Below are 21,111 nucleotides of genomic sequence, written 5' to 3' on the forward strand. Positions count from 1 at the left end.
AGTAATGGACTCCTTGAAAGCTAGAGTAGATATAAGTTAATGACTTCATAAAACAGAAAGAAATATTTGAACAAAATCAAAAGATTGAATATATATATATATTTTTTCAACATTTCAAGAACTATTTACTTCTGAGAACACTGGAAAAGAACCTGGAAGGGTAAAATATTAAAAAAAAAAATCCTTTTCATGAAATTTCCCATGTAAAGTTCAAAAACATACCGAACAATGTCATATTTTTGCATATTTTCTTTTCTTAAAGTATGGCCTAATATCCATACTAGTCATAAGGTCATTTTTTTTTTTAATTGATTGCTCCTTGAACAGTTCTGAACACTGTCTCTTTTGTACACCTTGAAAAGAGTTTGTGTGACACCTCCAATGATCTACACAGAGCACATGCCAAATACTGATGCCTCTTTAATTCATAAAAGTTTCTGCAAGTTCTCTTGAATATTAGACTCAGTGATCTGAAAGACTGGTTGCCCCTGTAGTCTTTACCTGGACATAGTGCTATCTTTCTCTGCTGCTCCTTTCTGCTGAGTACTGCTGTAAAAAGTTCTGTTATAACCTTCCTTGTTCCTAGCTATTTCAATAGCAAAAAAAACCTGTATCTTGGTTACAAAGACAGGATTTTCTTCACCATACCCTTGAATACAGTCCAGCCATAGCAGTGTACCACAGTTGAAATCTTCAATAATACCATTGAACTTCATGCAAAATGATCTCCACTCTTCTTTAGCTGGTTCTAATTTGAGCTCTTCTGGGTCCAACACATGTATCTTTAGCTTCCCAAAATTCTCTCCAAACTGAATAGATCTGGTTATCCACCTTAGCGAGTCTTAGGAACAGTGGGTCAGTTGAAGAAATCAGATTGTAATAAACCTCAGCATGGTGCATGGCCTTCATGGCCCAAAGTATTTCAGTGTTAGCGTCTTTACTGTAGACCTTGACCAGCCAGGTGTGAGCATGAGTGGCCCCTGATAGCAGTTCCCAGGGGGCCCAGCAAATCCAAGCAGCTACCCCACCCAGGAAACACGCCCCTCCCTTCTGATCCTCCTCCCAAGCACCAAATAAATATTAAAAAAACAAAAACAAAAACAAAAAAAACAACAAACTGTAACCTGTCTGACTTTTTAAAATTGACCTTGAAAACAAGTCAGAGTTTTAATTTAAGAATCACTGGAACCCCTGAAAATCATAACTCCAAAAAAATAGACACTATATATCAAGAAATCATATACAAAAACTTTCTTGATCTATTCAAAACAATGAAGAAAGTGAAGATAGAATCCATTCACCACCTTCTGAAAAAACCCCTGAAAGCAAATGTCCTAGGAATATCATAACTGAAATCCAAAGCTCCCAAATATAAGGAAAATGCTGTGACTATCCATAAAGAATCAGTTTATATAATAAGAAACCATGCTCATGATCAAAATGACCTGGAAACTTCTACCAAAAACAAGAAGGAAATATGAAATATAATATTCCAACACTAAAACATAAGGATTTATAACCAAAAATAATTTGCTTTCAAAAGCTAAATACATTCCTACTGGGGGTAGGGGGTGGATTTATAATGGAATAGAGAACTTTCAGGTATGATGAGGATGCAGAATCAGCTTTAAAATTAAAACAAAATAATAAAAAAAATCTACAAAGGTAACTTTGATCAATTTGAAGGGGATATTCGATCATATGACACTCACATTCTAATGGGGAAAGAGAGGGACAAAAAATTGTCCATTCAGAACATTCCTATCTTTCAAAGAGCACTTGAGTGAGGTAGATTATAAACAAAATAAAACAGAGGATGTGGGGATAGGTTGCTCCTATTCTGAGGACTTGAAGAAAATGAGAAGAGAAAGTTAAAAAAAAAGAATGAATACACTAGTGCAGAAAGGAGAAAGAAGAGGATGGAACTTGCTATTTCTCATAATACACATCCAGTTTCTAACAAGGTTGCCTCTTCCACCCAATAAGTCAATATAGAGTAGTGCTTTTTTTCCCCTAAAAGATGACAAGCTACCCCTCCTTTCACACATATTATTAGCCTCTGGCATACTGAAGTCATTTCCTGGTCACCTAGGAATATTAAAAGGCACATTCATATGAAGTCCTCAGAGGTGAGAGAGGTCCCAGAACCTTGTGAGACACCACCTGCTGCCCTGTCCCAACACATGGAGATATGGAGGGGCTGGCCCATCCTAGCTAAATGCTAGAAAAACCTACTTAAGTATTTTTTCCTGTGTTATGGCAAGTAAACTTCCTTTTATTAACTGTTGAATTCCATAAGAATGACTAGTTTTGTCAAAATTTTGAACCTGAACAAACAGGTAGTCATTCTGACTCATATCATCTGCTAATAGGATATGTAAGAAGAGTATACAAAGATGGAAGAAGGAGTATGGGAAACATATATCAGATGAAATTTGAACAACTAGACACAAACGGTTTGACTAAAAAACATCAAACACAACAGGGAAATAAGTGGGTATGGAGGAAAGTTATTAAGAAGGAGGATGATACTGGAGGAAAAATAATGCCAAACAAAACAAATATCCTAATCCTGAAGTAGGGGGAATTAAAAATCAAGAAAGAAAAGAGAAGAAAGGAACTGAAATCTTAAGAGGTTTTCATCCTTTGGGACATGGCTTAAAAAAACTGATATATGAACATAATGAATAATGGTATACCCCATGACAAGAGAACAATTCAGAGTATTCTGTTACCATTAACTGATTCAGAGTAAAAGTAGCAGAACCAGGAAAACTGCTAATACAAGGACAACAATATTGCAAAGAGAAAAGAAAACAACCTTAAAAGACTTAAGGATTTTGATCAAGGTAAAGACAGACCATGTCTCTGATGATCTAAAATGAAGCAAATTATCCTCCTCCTAATGAGCAGGTAATAAACTCAAGGTGGAGAAAAGGTATTTTTGTATTTTTGGATGTGGCCACTGTCTGATTTCCTTTTTCTTGACTATGTTTACTGGACACAAGTTAGTTGTTTTTTTTTGTTTTTGTTTTTGTTTTTTTTTTTAACCTTTCTTTCCCTTGGAAGGGGAAGAAGGACAGGAAAAATAAGAGTAAGCAATGGTTATGCTAGAAATTAAAAAAGAGTCATTGAAATATTTTAAATGTACATGAAAGACCATAAAGAAACGTAGAAAAGTGTAAGAATTTTGAAAGTAACATGTGTGTATACATTCTTTAAAATATATGTAGAATATAACAGAGATTGATGGTTTTATATGCAATCCTCTTTTTGCATTCTTTCTGTACATGGGAATGCTCTTGTTTGGTGTTCAATTTCAGAATAAAGGTACTTTTTTAAATAAAACAAAAACAAGGACAAGCTATTGTTAGTTGACTAGACATGAACTACTTTTAGGCAACTAACAACTCTTCAAAGTTTTTTAATCAAGTATCAGAGAAGGAATTTTCCACATATTTATTAATACGCTGGAATTTCATCATCACAATGTCTCAAGAGTCTGCGCCAGAGAAAGCCCAACACTTTCAAAACATACATAAATTTTCAGACATGCTAGTCTCTAAATTACCTTATATAGTGTGTTTTTTCTATTGGTCAGTAGTTTTGTTTTGTTTTTTTTTCCATTGAAACAAAATTTATTTATTACTTCATTTCCAAGATGGAGTTACTGACAAAGAGCTCAAGATAATAGCATTTTGTCTTCATATCATTGTTTCCAAGTTTGTGACTTAATGGTCCTGGGATTTTAGAGGTCGATTGGCAATCAAATTTCTAGCCAATACATCAACAAACACAGGGTAAATAGATGTCATTCCTAGTGGCAGTACAAATAGGTTCCAGAAATTACATCTCCTGACTGGCTCCACTGAGTTTTTTGCTCTGACCTGTGTCTCAGCATATTTTTAACAATGTCTTTGAAGTGCACTGACTGTGAACCTCCTTAGCAGTAGTAAGAAGTCTCAAAATGTAGTGTTTAAACAAATCATCAGGCCTTGAATGAACAACCAAATATTAGTCCCAAAGATTTATGTCAGGATCTCTGACAATGCTCAGTGTGAAGGCTCTTCTGTACCCCACTCCAACATTCTGTTACTGACCAGCCCTCTAGACTTACTGTTCTCCCACCAGTTCTTTCTTCTCTTTCCTCTTATGACAGCTACTTGTCATCTCATCCTATGGATTTTGTAACTTGGGGTAGATATTCTTTTCCTTGGTTACTCTAATAAGAGTTGAAAGGGAAAGGGAAAAGATGCCAGCATCTGTTCAGTATTTACTGTGAGATACTTTAGCAATAGCAATGTTTTCATATCATGTTTCTGACTAGAAGGTGTTTCTATATAAGGGTGTTTTTTTTCTTCTTTTGGGTCTAAGCCTCTAAAAACTTCAAGTATCAATTGTATTTGCTGTAAATTCAGTTCAATTTAACCAACATTTATAGAGTGTTTATTAATAATTCTTGCCAACTAAAGGTAAATTAAGTTGTTTCTACCTGCTGAAGAACACAGTAGCTATCTATGTCTTCCAAAGTTCAAGGCCTAAGACAAAACCTCCGTGATATGCCCTAGTTAAGGTTAGCTGTTTAAGAATACCATATTGGAAAAATAAAAGAAAACAACAGATCTTTAGGAGTGATGGTGGAGGAATGATCAGGAATATTTGTCTAGGGCAGGAGAAGGTAACTGTGTTAATAACAAAATAAAAATTAAACTTCTTCACCAACCTAGTCAGTTCTTAAGAAAATAAGTATTAAGACATCTTGATCAACTTTTCCTTCCAACCAGTGTATGTAGGGGGAGGTTTTATCAACATAGTGCATTTAAAATTAGTCAAAATGGGCATTTTTGAGAAGGATAAAAACAAGGAGAAGATGTGTATTTTACATTTTGCAAGGACATAAATGTTGAATGAGTTATAAGTACTTTTCTTCATTTCCATAAAACTGATCAAAAAGCAAAAATGTCTAGTTTTCATTTGTGTGTAAGCACGTCTATAAAATGCCTATTAGTTTTTTATTAACTCTTTTATTTCAACCCTCCTCTTTCTCTCTAAATTACTAAAATGCATTTCATGAAGCTATACTTAACTGTTTTTGAATCTTTTTATGAGTATCAATTCTAGTTCAATATGTCTTCAAATTCTTCTGAAATGTTTGAAAAGTAGAATATGGCATATGGTGAAAGGGGAAAAGCTGGAAAAGGAGCTGTCAATAATTAAATTGTACTATGGAAAACTATTTCTATTATTATTGACAGTGGGCAATGAGGAGCCTAGTGATAGGGAGACAGAAAGGCACATATTCTGTTCCACTGGAATTTATGGTTCTTTGTACCATGGCATGTATGCTTTAATTTTTAAAAAGCAGCAACAATTGAGTGACTGGAAGGAAGTAGATATGTGAGTAGTTATTTTTTTCTAAGTATTAATGTATGCTCTTAAATGTCTGAATTACTCTTGGGGAGTGAAGTCAACGCTGAGACTAAAAGAACTGGTTATGGCAAATACTTTCACAGTCATAATTTCTTTTGGAAAAGAAATCTAATATGTACAGCCATATACAAATGCATGTATATATGTACACATATAGATGCATATATGTACGTACAGAGAGGAAACAAACACACACATAATAGAATCTTTTTTTCTAAAAGACTGTGAAAATATACATGCACACATAGATACATATAGGTAAACATACACATAACATAAATTCATCTTCTTCCATAAGAGGATATGACTATGAAAATGTTTGATAAGCTCTTTTTTTTTTCCCTCAGTGTTAACATTACTTCGGAGGAATGATTCAGACATTTTATGATATTTTAACAATGAGATTTCTAGATAATGGTAGTAGTCTCATTTAACATCATCAAGAAATAATCAAGATACTGAGATCATATGTAGAAGGATAAATGAGTATTTTTTTTTAATTTTCCTGAGTTCTTCGCAGAGTCAATTCATCTAGATTATCTACTATAGGCAAAGCACTATGCTAGGTAGCAGGGGTGCAAAGATCAAAAACAAAACAGTCCCTGTCCTCCAAGAATTTGAGCTCTATTGGCAAAAGTGGATACCATTGTGCACATAGATGAAAAAATATCAAGTATATGGAGAGTTCAAGTAGGTAGCATTCTATAGCAGAAAGAGTCAGCTACAAAGCTGGAAGACTAGGTTCAAGCAGAGACTCTGGTACTTTCTGATTGTTACCCTACTTACATCCCTTAAACTCTTAGTGCCCTAGGCAATTCTCCAAGATTATATGCCATGTCAACAGGTCAATGAATATTTTTTAAGCAATTGCTACAATTAGACTTACAGCTAAATCCTGAGGATACAGATATAAACAAACAAACATACTCCCTGACCTCAAAAAGTTCAAATTCAAATGAAAAGTAGAAAATACCCAAAATAGAGATGTAAAGCAGGAGGAAGTGGTAGAAGTGCCAGGGAAAGTTTGTGGTAAAGTTCAAAGAATGAGGGATGGAAGTCCTAGCACTTCCTCAAAAGTGATTCTCTGGGAGAACTCATCAATGATAGAAGGGAGAAATGAGAGGCGGAAGGACAAGGCAACTGAAGCATAGTAGTAAAGTTGAGAGCAAAGTATGGTCTGGTTTAAATGTTCCTCAAAAGATTTTCGGAGCAACTGAACAATTTGGGAAGGGAGCATATGTCTCATAGAAGGAACTGATCTGGTTTAACAGAGGGAGTTCCTTTAGCCGGGAGTTCCCTTATATCTGTGAAGTCACTTATATCTATGCTGAGCAAGTAAATACAAAGAGATTAGCCAAGAAGGAGAAAGCGGTATAGACCAGCTCCTCACCCACTAACTATATGACAAAAGCTTAGAAAAGTATCAGTGGGTTATAACTACCTTTCTTTATTTCCATAAAACTGACCAAATCATGTCAATCAAAATCATGATTGATCTTTCCAGTCTAGGTCACCAGAGTGAGATAGAAGTCTGCAAATGTGGGTAGGGAGTGAGGCTGGGCAGAGGAGGTAAGTTAGTCCCCAGGAAGTTGTATACTGGGGAAAGCTTTGAACTCTCAGATTTATTATAATAGGGGCTGACACTGTATAGGGAGGAGTGATAGGAGTCTATTTATAGCTCTGATGTTCTTATCCCAGAGACTGGTCACAGATCCAGCAGGGACTAAGAAATGGACTTGACCCTAAGGGTAGTAAGGTTCAAATGGAAGAAACTAAAGGTAGCAGTATCTGTGTGGCTTCAATAGTGGAAAATTTCTTAGTTCTAGCACCTAGCTCATTCTTAGTTCTGTGGCTGAATAATCAGGACAAGTAGCTCAGTCCAAGAGTCAGCAATTCTATTGCACTGAACCTGCAGAGTCTTGTAGCTAACTGAGGATGACTGGAGCCAATAGCAATCTAATGGAACTCCAAACAGAAGGCAACCCACAAGAATATGGACTACATCCAAAATTAAATGAGGACTTTGCAAATTTCAGACCAGGAGGGGGAGTGATCAGTTCTCAGCCTATATTGGACAGCTTTGGGTACACTGAAAAATTGCAGGTAGCTAGTTTGAGAAGCCCTTGAGATCCTTGAAGAAACTAAGACCATATTTATAAGAAAGCAACAGGAAACAAAATGATTCAAAACAAGACCAAACAAGCTTGCAACATTCTCTGTGGAAGGGGACAGAACCTGGTACTAACACAAAGTCAAAATTCAGGAAATAAGACTGGAAAAAATGACCAAACAATCAAAGCAAAAATAATCCCTCCAGAAACTAAAATTATCCTTTCCAAAGTTAACAATGATTGCTTAATCTCCAAATCCAATGGCCTTTTCTAACATTCTTCTCCTTCTTAACCTCTTTGCAGTCTTTGACACAATCACCCTCTTCTCAATACTTTCTCGTTTGTAGGTTTTTGGGATTTTCTCCTGGTTTCTCTTTCATTGCTCCTCATTTTCCTTTTCATATTTTCATTCAGATTATATTTACTAACTGTAGGTGTCCCACAGAATTCAACCCTGGACCCTCTTCTCATTTCTTTCTATACTATTTTACTTATACACTATTTATGCAGTCCTAACATCTCTGCTCATCCCCAATCTCTCATCTTCAACTGCCTATAGACATCTGACAGTAAAAGTCCAGTAAACATCTTATGCTCTACATTTCCAAAACTGAATTCATTATATTTCTTGCTATACCTTCTCCCCTTCCAAGATTTCCTATTATTGTTGAGGTACCCGTCCCCCAAGTTTACAACCTAGGTGTCATCCTTGTTTCTTCATTATCTCTCACCTTCAATATCCAATATGTTTCATGATCCATTGATTTCGCTTTTGTGACAACTCTCAAATATGCCACCACTCTGATATAGGCCCTCATCACTTCAAACCTGGAGTATTACTGGTCAGTTTGTCTGTTAAGTCTCTGCTCACTCAAGGCCATCTTCCATTAAACTTCCAAAGTAATTTTTTCAAAGTGTAAATCTGACCATGTCACCACCATGACACAATTAACTTCAGTGTCTCCCTATCACTTTCAAGATCAAATATAAAATTCTGTTCAGTATTCAAAAACTCTTCATTAGCTAGCACCAAAAAATATCGCCTGTCACAACCCCACACACACATACAACTTTCCAATCTTCTTACACTTTATAACCTCACCACCTACCAATATCAGCCCTCCCTCACTCAAAACAAAGTCAAGTGCAAGGCATGTCATTATTTCTCTGATGGCATGGTCTTCTTTGGCAACAAAGGACAAATACACACACCTACCAATATGCATGCAGTGATTATATGACTACAAACTACAACTAGAAAAACATATTTACAGAAATAAAATAGACATAAATAATTGGAGAAATATTTGATGTACATGAGTAGGTTAAGCCAATGTCATAGATATAATCATCAGAATAATTTGAAACTTGCTTATAAATAAGTGGAAGAGATATACAGAAATGAATGAAAATAAGAGCCTGGTGTTTGAAAAAAATATCACATTTTGGGGGGTGAGAAGTCATTACTCAACAAAAACTAGGACAGAAACTAAATATAGGTAGATATCCATATTATATTCCAAGATAAACTCTAAATAGGTATTTTACTTAGATACAAAAGGTGACATCACAAACAAATTAGAAAAGAAAAAAGCCAATCTTAAAATATGTGAAATGGAGAAAAGTTCATAGTGAAACAAAGGATATAGAGAAACACAAGAGAAAAATATGGATATTTTTATTACATAACATTTAAAAAAAATGTTTTGCCCAGACAAAACCAATGAGGCTTGAATTAGAAAAGAAGCAGGAAAGGGGTCATTTTTGTAGCATTTTTCTCTGATCACATGTCTAATATATATGAAAACTAATTCAGATTTGTAAGAATAGTAATCATTCCCAAATAATGAATGGTAAAGGATATGAATAGACAATTTTTAAAGGAAGAACTCCAAGCTATCTATACCTATATAAAATGATGGTTCAAATAATTAATAATTAGATGAATGCAAATTAAAGCAATTCTGATGTCCTATTCATCAAATTCCCAAATATGATAAAAAAGTAAAAGAAATAAAAGAGTTTAAGGGGAGAAACTTCAGGAAAACAAGTATATTAACCCACTGCTGGAGAAACTACAAATTATTCCAGTCATTATGAAAAGCATTTTGGATCTGTATCACAAAGTTACTTAATGATTCATGCTCATTCCTCAATGGGTTAGCAACACACTACTAGGTCTACATATGAAAGAGAAGAAAGAAGAAGGAATGTGATCCCTACATGCAAAAATATTTATGATAGCTAATCTGTGATGGCCAAGAATTAGAAACGAAGGTTGTTCATCAAATGAGGAGTGATTCAATGAATTATTACATATGAATGCATTTAAATTGTATTTTGCTATAGGAATAAAGAGAGTAGCAACAGTTAATAACAAAATAATACAGAAACAACTTTGAAAGTTTGTAGAAATATGATCAATGCAATGAAAAACCAAACATGCCAAGAAGACTAAAGATGAACCATGCTACTTAGCTCTTGACACAAAATTGATGAGATTAAAATGCACAGAAAGAAATAAATTTGTGGGCACAGTCAATGTAGGAAATTATTTTGCTAAGCTGTTCACATTTATGATGAGGATTTTATTTTCAGGTTTCTATTTTATTAACATCTAGTGGGAGGTATGAAAAGCATATATAAATTCATGTAAAAAAATAAATTTATTTTTAAAAATTAAATCATGACAGGGATGCTGCCAAAATAAACTGAAGAGATGTGTAAACTGATGCAGTGGAAAGTAAGGAGAACAACATGCTAATTTCATACAACTTTGAAAGATTTGAGAAACTTGATCAATGTAATGATCAACTATAATGTCAGAAGAACCATTGTTAAATGTGCTACCCTTTTCTTGACAGAAAGGTGATTATCTTGATGTGTTTATTGAAACAGATTTCTTTTTTACTTCACCAATGAAGTGATATGTTTTGATTAATAATACATATTTGCCATAAAGATTTTTAGAATATAGATTCTATATATTCTATGTAGAATATAAATTATAATGAGGTTGTGAGGGTTTTGTTCATTGAACAAATCAATTAAATTAAAAATAAAGTACAAAACACAATTTCACTTTGCCTGTTCCATGTGGCACCCCAAAAAGCATTAGTCTTCAAGAAACTGGAACAACTATTCACTTTTTTTCCTATTAAATACACTTTCACCTTAGTCATTTTGAACAGAAGAATTAAAATGAATAGGAGACACCATAAACCAAAACGAAATAAAACATAATACAAAAGAAAATGGTTTGCTTCATTCTGTGATTCAGTTCCATAGTTCTTTCTCTGGATGTGGAAGGCATTTTGCCTTAGGAGACTATTAGGAATTTTTTAGGTCCTTGCACTTCTCTGAAGGACTAAGTCAATCAGAAACATTCCTTGCACACTGTGGTTGTATCTGTGTATAAATTTCTCCTGGTTCTGCTCCTTTCACTGAGCATCAATTCATAAAAGTCTTTCCAGGCCTCTCTGAAGTCTTTCTTTTCATCATTTCTTATAGCACAATAGTATTCCATTATATTCATATACCACAATTTGTTCAGCCATTCCCCAATTTATGGGCATCACCTTGATTTACAGTTTTTGGCCACCACAAACAGAGATTTAATAAATATTTTTATACATGTGGGACCCTTTCCCATTTCTCTGATCTCTTTGGGATGCAGTCCTAGAAGAGATATTACTGGGTTATTTTTGTAGCCCTTTGGGCATAGTTCCAAATTGCTCTCCGGAATGGTTGGATCAGCTCAAATCTTCAACAACAATGAATTAGTGTTTGAACTCTCCCACATCTTCTCCAACATTTATTATCTTTCTGTTTTGTCATGTTAGACAATCTAATAGTATGATGTGGTACCTCACAGATGTTTTGATTTGCATCTCTCTAATCAATAGTAATTTAAAGCATTTTTTTCGTATGACTGTAGATAGCTTTAATTTCTTCCTCTGAAAACTGCCTGTTTATATCATTTGATCATTTATCATTTGGGGAATGACTTGTATTCTTGTACATTTGACTCAGTTCTCCATATATTTTAGAAATGAGACCTTTATCACAGATATTGCTTGCAAAAACTTTTTCCCAGTTTTCTGCTTCCCTCCTTATTTTGCTTGCATTGGGTTTGGTTGTGCAAAAATTTTTCAGTTTAATGTATTCAAAATTATCCATTTTGTACTACATAATGCTTTCTATCTCTTCTTTAGTTAAAAATTCTTCCCTTCTCCATAAATAAGACAAATACACTATTCCTTCTTCCACTAATTTGTTTATAGTATCACTCTTTATATCTAGATCATGTACTCATTTGGACTTTATTCTTATGCCTAGTTTCCACCACACTTCTATACAGTTTTCCCAGCAAATTTTGTCAAACAGTGAGTTCTTATTCCAGAAGCTGGGGTCCTTGAGTTTATCAAACAGTAGATTGCTATATTCATTGCCTACCATGTCTTGAGTACCTAGCATATTCCACTTGTCTGCCCTTCTATTTCTTAGCCAATACCAAGTAATTTTGGTAATTGCTGCTTTATAATACAATTTGAAATCTGATAAACCTAGGCCACCTTCCCTAGCATTTGTTTTCATTAGTCCCCTTGCTATTCTGAAACTTTTGCTCTTCCAGATGAATTTTGACATTATTTTTTCCAACTCTAGAAAATAATAATCTGATAGTTTGATTGGTATGGCACTAAATAAGTAAATTAATGTAGGTAGTATTGTCATTTTTATTATATTGGCTTGACCTACCCATGAGCAACTGATGTTTTTCCACTTACTTAGATCCGACTTTATTTGTGTGAAAAGTGTCTTGCAATTGTGTTCATACAGTCCCTGGATTTGTTTTGGCAGGTAGACTTCCAAATATTTTAAAGTGTTTGCCCTAGCTTTAAGTAGGATTTCTCTTTCTATCTGTTGCTATTGGGCTTTGTTACTAATATAAAAAAAAAATGTAGGAGATTTGTGTGGGTTTATTTTGTAAGCTGCAAGTTTGCAGAAGTTGTTTATTATTTCAAGTAGATTTTTACTTAAATGTCTGAGACTCTATAAGCATATCATCATATCATTTGCAAAGAGTGATAACTTAGTTTCTTATTTGCCTATTCTAATTCCTTCAATTTCTTTATTTTCTCTAATTGCTACAGCTACCATTTCTAGGACCATATTGAATAATAGTGGTGATAATAGACATCCTTGTTTCACCCCTGATCTTATTGGAAATGCATCTAGCTTATCCCTACTGCATGTAATGTTTGCTGATGGTTTTAGGTAGATACTGCTTATTATTTCATGGAAATTTTGATTTATTCGTATGCTCTCCAGTGTTTTCCATAGGAATGGGTGTTGTATTTTGTCAAAAGCTTTTTCTGTATCTATTAAGATAATCAGGTGTTTTCTGCTCATTTTGTTGTTGATATGATCAATAATGCTGATAGTTTTCCTAGTATTGAATCAGCCCTGCATTTCTGGTATAAATCCTACCAGATCATAATGTATTATTCTCATGATAAGTTGTTGTATTCTCTTCACTAATATCTTATTTAAAATGTTTGCATCTATACTCATTAGAGAAATTAGTGCATTCTTTCTCTGTTTTGCCTCTTCTTGGCTCAGGTATCACAACCATATTTGTATCATAAAAAAGAATTCCTTCTTCCCCAATTTTCCCAAATAGTCTATATAATATTGGAATTAACTGTTCTTTAAATGTTTGATGGAATTCACTTGTAAATCCATCTGGCCCTGGAGATTTATCATAGGGAGTCCATTGATGGCTTGTTCCATTTCATTCTCTGAGATGGAGTTATTTAAGTATTAAACTTCCTCTTCTGTTATTCTGGGCAATTTATATTTTTTAAAATAATCATCGATTTCATTTAGACTGTCAAATTTATGGGCATGCAATTGGGCAAAATAATTTCTAATTATTGTTTTAATTTCCTTCTCATTGGAAGTTAGTTCACCCATTTCATTTCTGAAATTTGTAATTTAGTTTTCTTTTTTCTTTTTTTTAATCAAATTGACCAAAGGTTTATCAACTTCATTGTTTTTATCATCAAACCAACTCTTAGTTTTATTTATTAGTTCAATAATTTTCTTGATTTCAATTTCATTAAACTCTGCTTTGGTTTTCAATATTTCTAATTTGATATTTACTTGGAGGATTTCAATTTGTTCTTTTTTTGAGTTTTTTCAGCTGTGTGCCCAATTCACTGATATTTTCTTTCTCTGTTTTATTCATGTAGGCATTCAAAGATATAAAACTTTCACTAAGAACTACTTTTGCAGTATCCCATAAGATTTGGTAGATTGTCTCATTATTGTCATTCTCTTGAATGAAGTTGTTGATTGTTTCTATGATTTGATGTTTAACCCTAAATTTGATGTTTAATCCTCAATTCTTTAGGATTAGATTCTTTAGTTTCCAATTAATTTTGGGGTAATACTTCCATGACCTTTGATTACATAGAAGTTTTACTGCATTATTATCTGAGAAGGATGCATTGACTCTCTCTACCTTTCTACACTGGATTGTGAGGTTTTTATGGTCTAGTACATGATCAGTTTTTTGTACATGCACCCTGTACCACTGAGAAAAATGTGTATTCCTTTCTATCTCCATTCAGTTTTCTCTAGAGATCTATCATATTTACCTTATCCAGAGTTTTATTCACCTCCTTAACTTCTTTCTTGTCCATTTCGAGGTTAGATTTATCAAGTTCAAAGAGGGGGAGGTTGAGGTCCCCCACTAGTATAGTTTTGCTCTCTATTTCTTCTTGTAACAAACACCTTTAACTTCTCCTCTAAGAATTTGGATGCTATACCACTTGGAGCATATATATTTAGTAATGATTTTGGTTTGTTGTTTATGGTGTCTTTCAGCAGGATATTGTTTCCTTCCTTACCTCTTTTGATTAGATCTAGTTCTGCTTTTGATTTGTGTGAGATTAGGATTGCTACCCCTGCTTTTTTATATCAGATGAAAAACAATATAGTCTGCTCCAACCTTTTACCTTTTCCCTGTATGTATCCTCCTGTTTCAAATGTGTTTCTTGTATACAACATATTGTTGCATGGTTTTTAATCCATTCTGCTCTCCATCTCCTTTTCATGAGAGATTTCATCCCATTCATATGCACAGTTATGATTACTATCTGTGTCTTTCCCTCCATCCTCTTTCCCCCCATTTATGCTTTTAGTTCTCCTTCTCCCTTCCCCTCCACAATAGAGTTTTAATTTTTGACCACCACCTCCCTCAGTCTTCCCTCTTTTCTTTCAGCACCCCTCCCTTTTACTCCCCTTTTCCCTTACTATTTTTCCCTCTCTTTTAACCTTGCCTCCCTTTTCTTTCTCCCTCCCCCTTCTACTGCCTATAGAACTAGTTATTTTTCTATACTTAACTGAGTTTGTTCCCTTCTTGAACCAAATCAGATGAGAGTAAATCTCAAATAATGCTCATCTCCCTCTTCTCTTTCCGTCTATTGTAATGCATTTTTGTGCTTCTTCTGTGATGTAATTTACCTTTTTGTGCCTCCTCCTTTACGCATCTCACATTACAATCCCTTAGCACTCTTAAATCACATTTTTATCATCACTTCATTTGCTTCTGGGGCACAGGGAGCTTTCTCCCACTGTTCTTTTATTTAGAACTTGAGGCTTTGTGTATTGTGGCCTCAGGTTTTTTCAGCTAGTGGCTAGAATGCTGTAGCTTATCTGGTGCTAAACTGGCTGATGTGCCAAAGGAAAGGCCAGGTAAAATCTTTCTGCGTTTCCCCAGAGTTACCCCAGAGCTATCTGTGTTAGGTGTGGGGGAGGGGTGATCTGGCCATAGGAGGTCTCCTCTCCCGAGCACAAGCAGGCTCAGAGGTTGGTGAACTAGTGTTTGCACTAGTGTCTTCCTTATTCCCCTGACTGTTCTGAGGCATGCCTGGGGTCCTGTGTTGACGGTTGCAAGCTCCACTCCTCTGCAGCTCAGAATCTCCTTCCAGTTTGCAGAGGGGAGCCTTTCTCAGACAGCTCCAGTCCTGCACTGGTCCCCTTCAGCCACCACAAGAAGGACCCCCCCTTTGTGATTTTCCTAGCCTTATGGGCTAAGAGACTTTTTGTCCCTTTGGCTGATCCCACTGTTTCAGGATTTTTCCTGGGGAAACATTTTATAGGTTTTTCAAGGTCAACAAAAGGAAGGGGTAGAGCATTCACTAATCTGTCATCTTGGCTCCTGGAAGTACAAGTAGGTGAGTTACAGACATTTAATCTGAGGGCTGATAATCTCAGCAGCAGCTGCTGCAATTACCTGGGACTCCATGGCTGTCTCTCATTCATTTCCACTAGACTCTCATCCTGGGCTGATATGCCTGAGATTCTGCAGTGTGTCTGCTGCCTCAGACCATCCAGGGCTTTGTGCTCGGCCTTGCCACAGCAAGGACTGCCCTGGTACAGTCTGTGTGCTGTGTGCTCCTCCAGCTCGTGCAACAGATCCTTCCCATCAACCTTCCAGTCTGTCCTGGGCTGGAAATCTGCCACAGTCTTTCTCCTATTGGATTCTGTCCCTCCAAAATGCATTCAGCTTCTCCTTTTTAGAGGTATCTGGAGGTGTTTTTCTTAGAGTTTAGGGGAGTAGTTGCTCTCACTCTACCATCTTGTCTCCAATTATTCACTTTTTTTTAATGCTTTGTTGATTCTTCATTATGCAAATCAGGATTTCCATAATTTAAGAATATACTGATTTTTTTAATAATTCTTTTTGTTTAGCATATTTAAAAGAATACATAATCTAAAGTTGTATATTAGTACCCTAATTACATAGCATGGCCCTTTTTTGTCTGGGTTTATGATTTCATTGAGGTATAACACTCAGTTTTCAAATAAAATCACTATCTCAGTGTACTTCAATAATTCTTTTGGTATCTTAGAGAACTGCCTGTAAAATTGAGTGTTTAAATAACTTTCTCATAGCCAGGGAGTCAGTATACTAGAAACCAAGGCTTCCTCCCTGACATTAAGACTAGCAAAAACATCAGTCACATACTTTTTCTGGTGATTTTTTTTTAAAGAAATCAGTATGCTGTACAGTAACTGAGCATTACATATATCAAATGATACCTACTCTTCTAATGATTCAAAATTGTCCTTTCTCTTCTGATAGGAAAATATCAAAACTTCAGTACCTTCGCTCAGGAGGCATATGTTATACTCAAATCTCTCTCTCTCTCTCTCTCTCTTTCTCTCTCTCTCTCTCTCTCTCTCTGTCTCTCTCTCTGTCTCTGTCTCTCTCTTTCTCTGTCTCTTTCTCACACACACACACATACATACACACACATACACACACACATATACACTCCTACACACATTTATAACCTATTATAGCAATAAATCAAATCAGATCTTGCAGTAAGTTTTATTTATGTTGTGCATTTCTTTTTCCTTTTTAATCCTGTTTATATTGCATAGTACCATAACACTCACTGGGGATGAGGTACAGCCACTATAAGATTAAAGAAAAATATATAAACTTTAATGTGTTTCCATAAACTATTGAATTTTATGGTCACCTGTGTACATGTGGTATTACTTGTGAAATTGACTTTAATACATGAGTGTTTCTGTTTGTTGTAAACCACATAAATAACAGCTGAAGCAAAGACTATTATTTTCAGGGGTGCAATCATGAGCAATTTGCAAATATACAGTCATTTTATTGAGTAGGAAATTCAGCATGATAATTTACAAACGCCTACACTCTTGCTTACTCAGTTCTTCACAGTTTCATTCCTTTGAGGAATGTGGTATCATGTTTTACATGGATTTTATCCTGCTACAGGAAAAATTTTACATGCTAAAACCTAATGAACATCATAAACCTTCATAAGTTATTTTATTTTTCTGCTGCTTTTTCTTGAAGATACACTAATCTTCAAGAAAAAGAACCTCATGTGAAAGGAAGTAAGTGAATCAGTTTTAAATTTTGGTTTAATTTAAATGTTATGCTTATGCCATGTGTGTTATTTAGAATAATATGCTTCCATTCTCAGACACAAAATCTTCCTTCACTATCCTTGGTCCTGAAGATCCTGTCACACATCAGTGCAAGCTCTGAGAACTCAGCTGTTATGAAATTCTATATAATGAGTGGCCACAATATTGGAAGAAAAGTGGGCAGCTAGGGAGAAGAAATGCGACAGAGGGAAGCTAGGGAACTGATTAATAAAGAAAGAAAGCTTTGCAAATGCATTTTCTTCAAGCTGCTGGGATCACAGAGTAAAAAATATCAAATAATATGGACCTGTGTGTTCTTGTAAATAGGACATCACTTGCTACTGACAGGGAGGTACACTGTGTGGGATGTTACAAGATAAGCTATTCCTCTAGTTCTAGGAGGCTGACTAGCCATCACTGATGGAGATGAAGTGTTTTGATCTGTGGTGCTTTAGCACCTCCTAAAGCACAAGAGCAGTGAATAAATAGGGTTCTTCTCTCCTACTTGTGCAAACAAAGTCTCCAAGGTTGTTTAAAAAGTTAAACTCTTTTTATCATTTACTTTGGTTCTGTTCTGCCTTTGAAAAAGAATATCTTAAATACATGCTTTTGAGATATGAGATCATTTCTCTGCTCATCAGCTTGGATTTCTATGGTAGCTGATTAGTTCTTTCAAATAGCCCAATTATAAACTTCTCAAGGGCAACCAAAAGAAGGCACATTAATGCTTTACAGGAACCCACAAATGAGACAGTTTTTAATCTTCCCTAAGTTGTCAGACTAGACAAGAAAATATTTTCAAAATTGTTAACATGAACATTTTTAGACCAACAGATTTCAAAGAAATTATAAAACATTTTAAATGTTGTTATATTTATATTTAACTCTTTTGTGTATGTGTGTCTTCTTCTACAACTAGATTTTAAACTATAAAAGAGCTAGAGCCATACCCTATTTCTGTTTATTGATCATAGTATTCACCACATTTCTGTATATCTATAGCAACCAAATAGTTTTTATGTAAATGCATGAATGTTCTAATCAATCAATGATACAATGAATTTGTTGTGATTTAATTATGATTAAAAAATCAAACTTGGTGGAAACCACCAAATTTTCCTGTTTTTTTCATTAACTATTCCTTATCCTTTTGTCCACTCTACCAAATCATATCATTTTCACCCTCCTTTATATCTTTCACTGCACTTTTCTCATGTTATTCCACTGCCTTCTTCTTTTAAAGTGCTCTATATTTCCTCTCCTCAATCAACTTTTAGTCATTGAAGAATTTTGCTAGAAACAAAATAACTGACACATTAAAAAAATAAAAGTCAACTCAAGTCATGTTCTAACCCCCCCAACACCCTCCCAACCTCCCCCACCGAAGAACAGAATGGCTTTGGCAACCATCAGCAAATAATGAGGAAAACAGGACTGGGCCAAACCTAGCAGTCAAAGGAAATTAGTATATCCTAATTACCTACTTAGTACTCTGCTAAATGGTCCATTAAATACTACAAAAAAAGTATTAACCCTGATGGACACACAATTTAGTTGAGAAAAATGCATGATTAGTTGAACTACCTACATGTGTGCATGTATATACACATATCTGTATATAGCATGTGTGTATACACATATATTAGTGAAATAACTAAAGAATAAATGTAAGTGATATATAATAAGGCTGTCACGGAAGCCAAGAACCAGGTTGGAATGTCAAATGGAGGAGTTTGCATTTAATTCTGGAAATAATAGAATGATCATGGAATTATTGAGGTATTGATATGGTAAAAAACGTTATGAAGTCATGTAAATTTAGCATTTGTGTGTAGGATGGATTGGAGGAGGGAGAAACTTGAGTCAGGGAGAACATTTAGTAGGATATTTCATTAGTCTAAGCAAGAGATGGCAAGGGTTTGGTCTAGAATGATGACTATAGGAAAGGAGAGTACAGAAAATATTTGAGAGACGTTTTGAGGATAGAATTAATAACACAAGCAATGGGGTGAGTGGTAATGACTCATGATCACTCCTAGGTGAGTGCCTGAAAATATTGTGGGGACTTTTTCTGAAAAGAAGTCAGTTTGGGGAAAAGTTAATGAGTTCTGTTTTGTATAAGTTGAGGGTGAGATAGCTTCAAAAATGTTTGAATGGGGAAAATAAGCAGGTAATTAATTGATGATGTGAGGACTAGAGCTGAAGGAAGATGCTGTGGACTAGGTCAACAAATCTGGAAGCCATTTGCATAGAGATAATGTATACTTGGATTTATGGGAAATGATGAAGCCATTGAAAGAATATAGAGCAGAAAGAGGGCACAGAATAGATCCTTGGGGGACACATATAATAAATCCTGTTAAACATGTAGAATGATAGATTATCAGTGTTGGAAGGAATCTCAGAAGTCATTTAGCCCAAATGCATTCCCACCCTAAAGCATGAATCCCATCTTCATTCCCCAAAGTGGATAACCAGCTGCTCCATGAAGACCCCTACATACAGAGAACTCAGAACCTTCTAAATTCCATTTCTGAATGGAATTTATTATTAGGAATTGTTTCCTTACTCTCCACCAAAAATATGTCCTCAAGACTTCCTAACACTGATTATTTTCTCTGTCTATGAGACAAAATAGAATAAACCTAAACTATATTCCTGGCATCAGTCCTTCATATATTGGAGGATAGCTATCTGCCCACGTCCATTTAAGAATTCTCTTCTCCAAAGAAATTATTACAAGTTTCTTCAACTGACCCTAACATGACATTGCTTTTATGAAGGCAATATGCTACAACAGAAAGAAGTAAAGCACTGAACTTGAAGTCCAGATACCTGGTTTCAAGTCAGATCCTTGACACTAAGCAAGTGAATTTAGGCAAGTCATTTCAACTCTACATATTTCCTCATATATAAAAAGAGAAGATTGGAATAGGTGATCTCTTAGTGCTTGACTTCTTTGTTTCTGTTAGATGTTAGCATAACATCAGTTCCCTGTTAATTCAGATTTGATTTTTTTTAATAAAATAGGGAAATCCTAAGTCATTGAATAGCTAACAAAAAGAGGTTTACTTTGTCATAACAAAACAAGGGTGCACAATGAGAATGAAGTGGTCCTTACCTTTCTTAGACAAGTCGTTACTACCATCCTTGTCTCCATAAGAAAATGGATCTGGCCTGCAGGGCAAGGCATGTATGGTGACCATGGGGTTTTGGAGAACCACCAAGTTGGAAGACCCAGTGCCAGATGGGTGAGACTTGTAATACTCTAAGGTGACCAGGAAGCTACCTCAGGAGGGACAAGTTCCAATCAGGTCCCAGGGACAACTTTGTCTGTTTTTTTAAGCAAAACTTACTCCCTGTTATAGAGAAACAGAAGGAACTCTGATCCTATCATATATGCCCCATCAATTCCTAAGAAATCTTCAAGACCTAATGCTTGATATAACTAGTCATTCTCCTTCAGATTTATATGAAATATTTGATGCCCTTTTTGATATGATATATACCCACAGAGAACAGCAAGGCTGTTATGTCTCTTACTCTGAAGACTATATTAATTGAACAGTACAATTCAAAGTTGTTC

The 21,111-nt window shown here is 35.1% G+C and overlaps 1 pseudogene; it reads right to left on the bottom strand.

Moving 5' to 3' along the window:
- Positions 1-497: 497 nt before the first annotated feature.
- On the bottom strand, positions 498-20,731 carry LOC140512082 (protein PBDC1 pseudogene; annotated as a pseudogene).
- Positions 20,732-21,111: the final 380 nt, after the last annotated feature.

Source organism: Notamacropus eugenii, chromosome 6 (assembly GCF_028372415.1).
Source record: "Notamacropus eugenii isolate mMacEug1 chromosome 6, mMacEug1.pri_v2, whole genome shotgun sequence".
Classification (NCBI taxonomy): Eukaryota; Metazoa; Chordata; class Mammalia; order Diprotodontia; family Macropodidae; genus Notamacropus; species Notamacropus eugenii.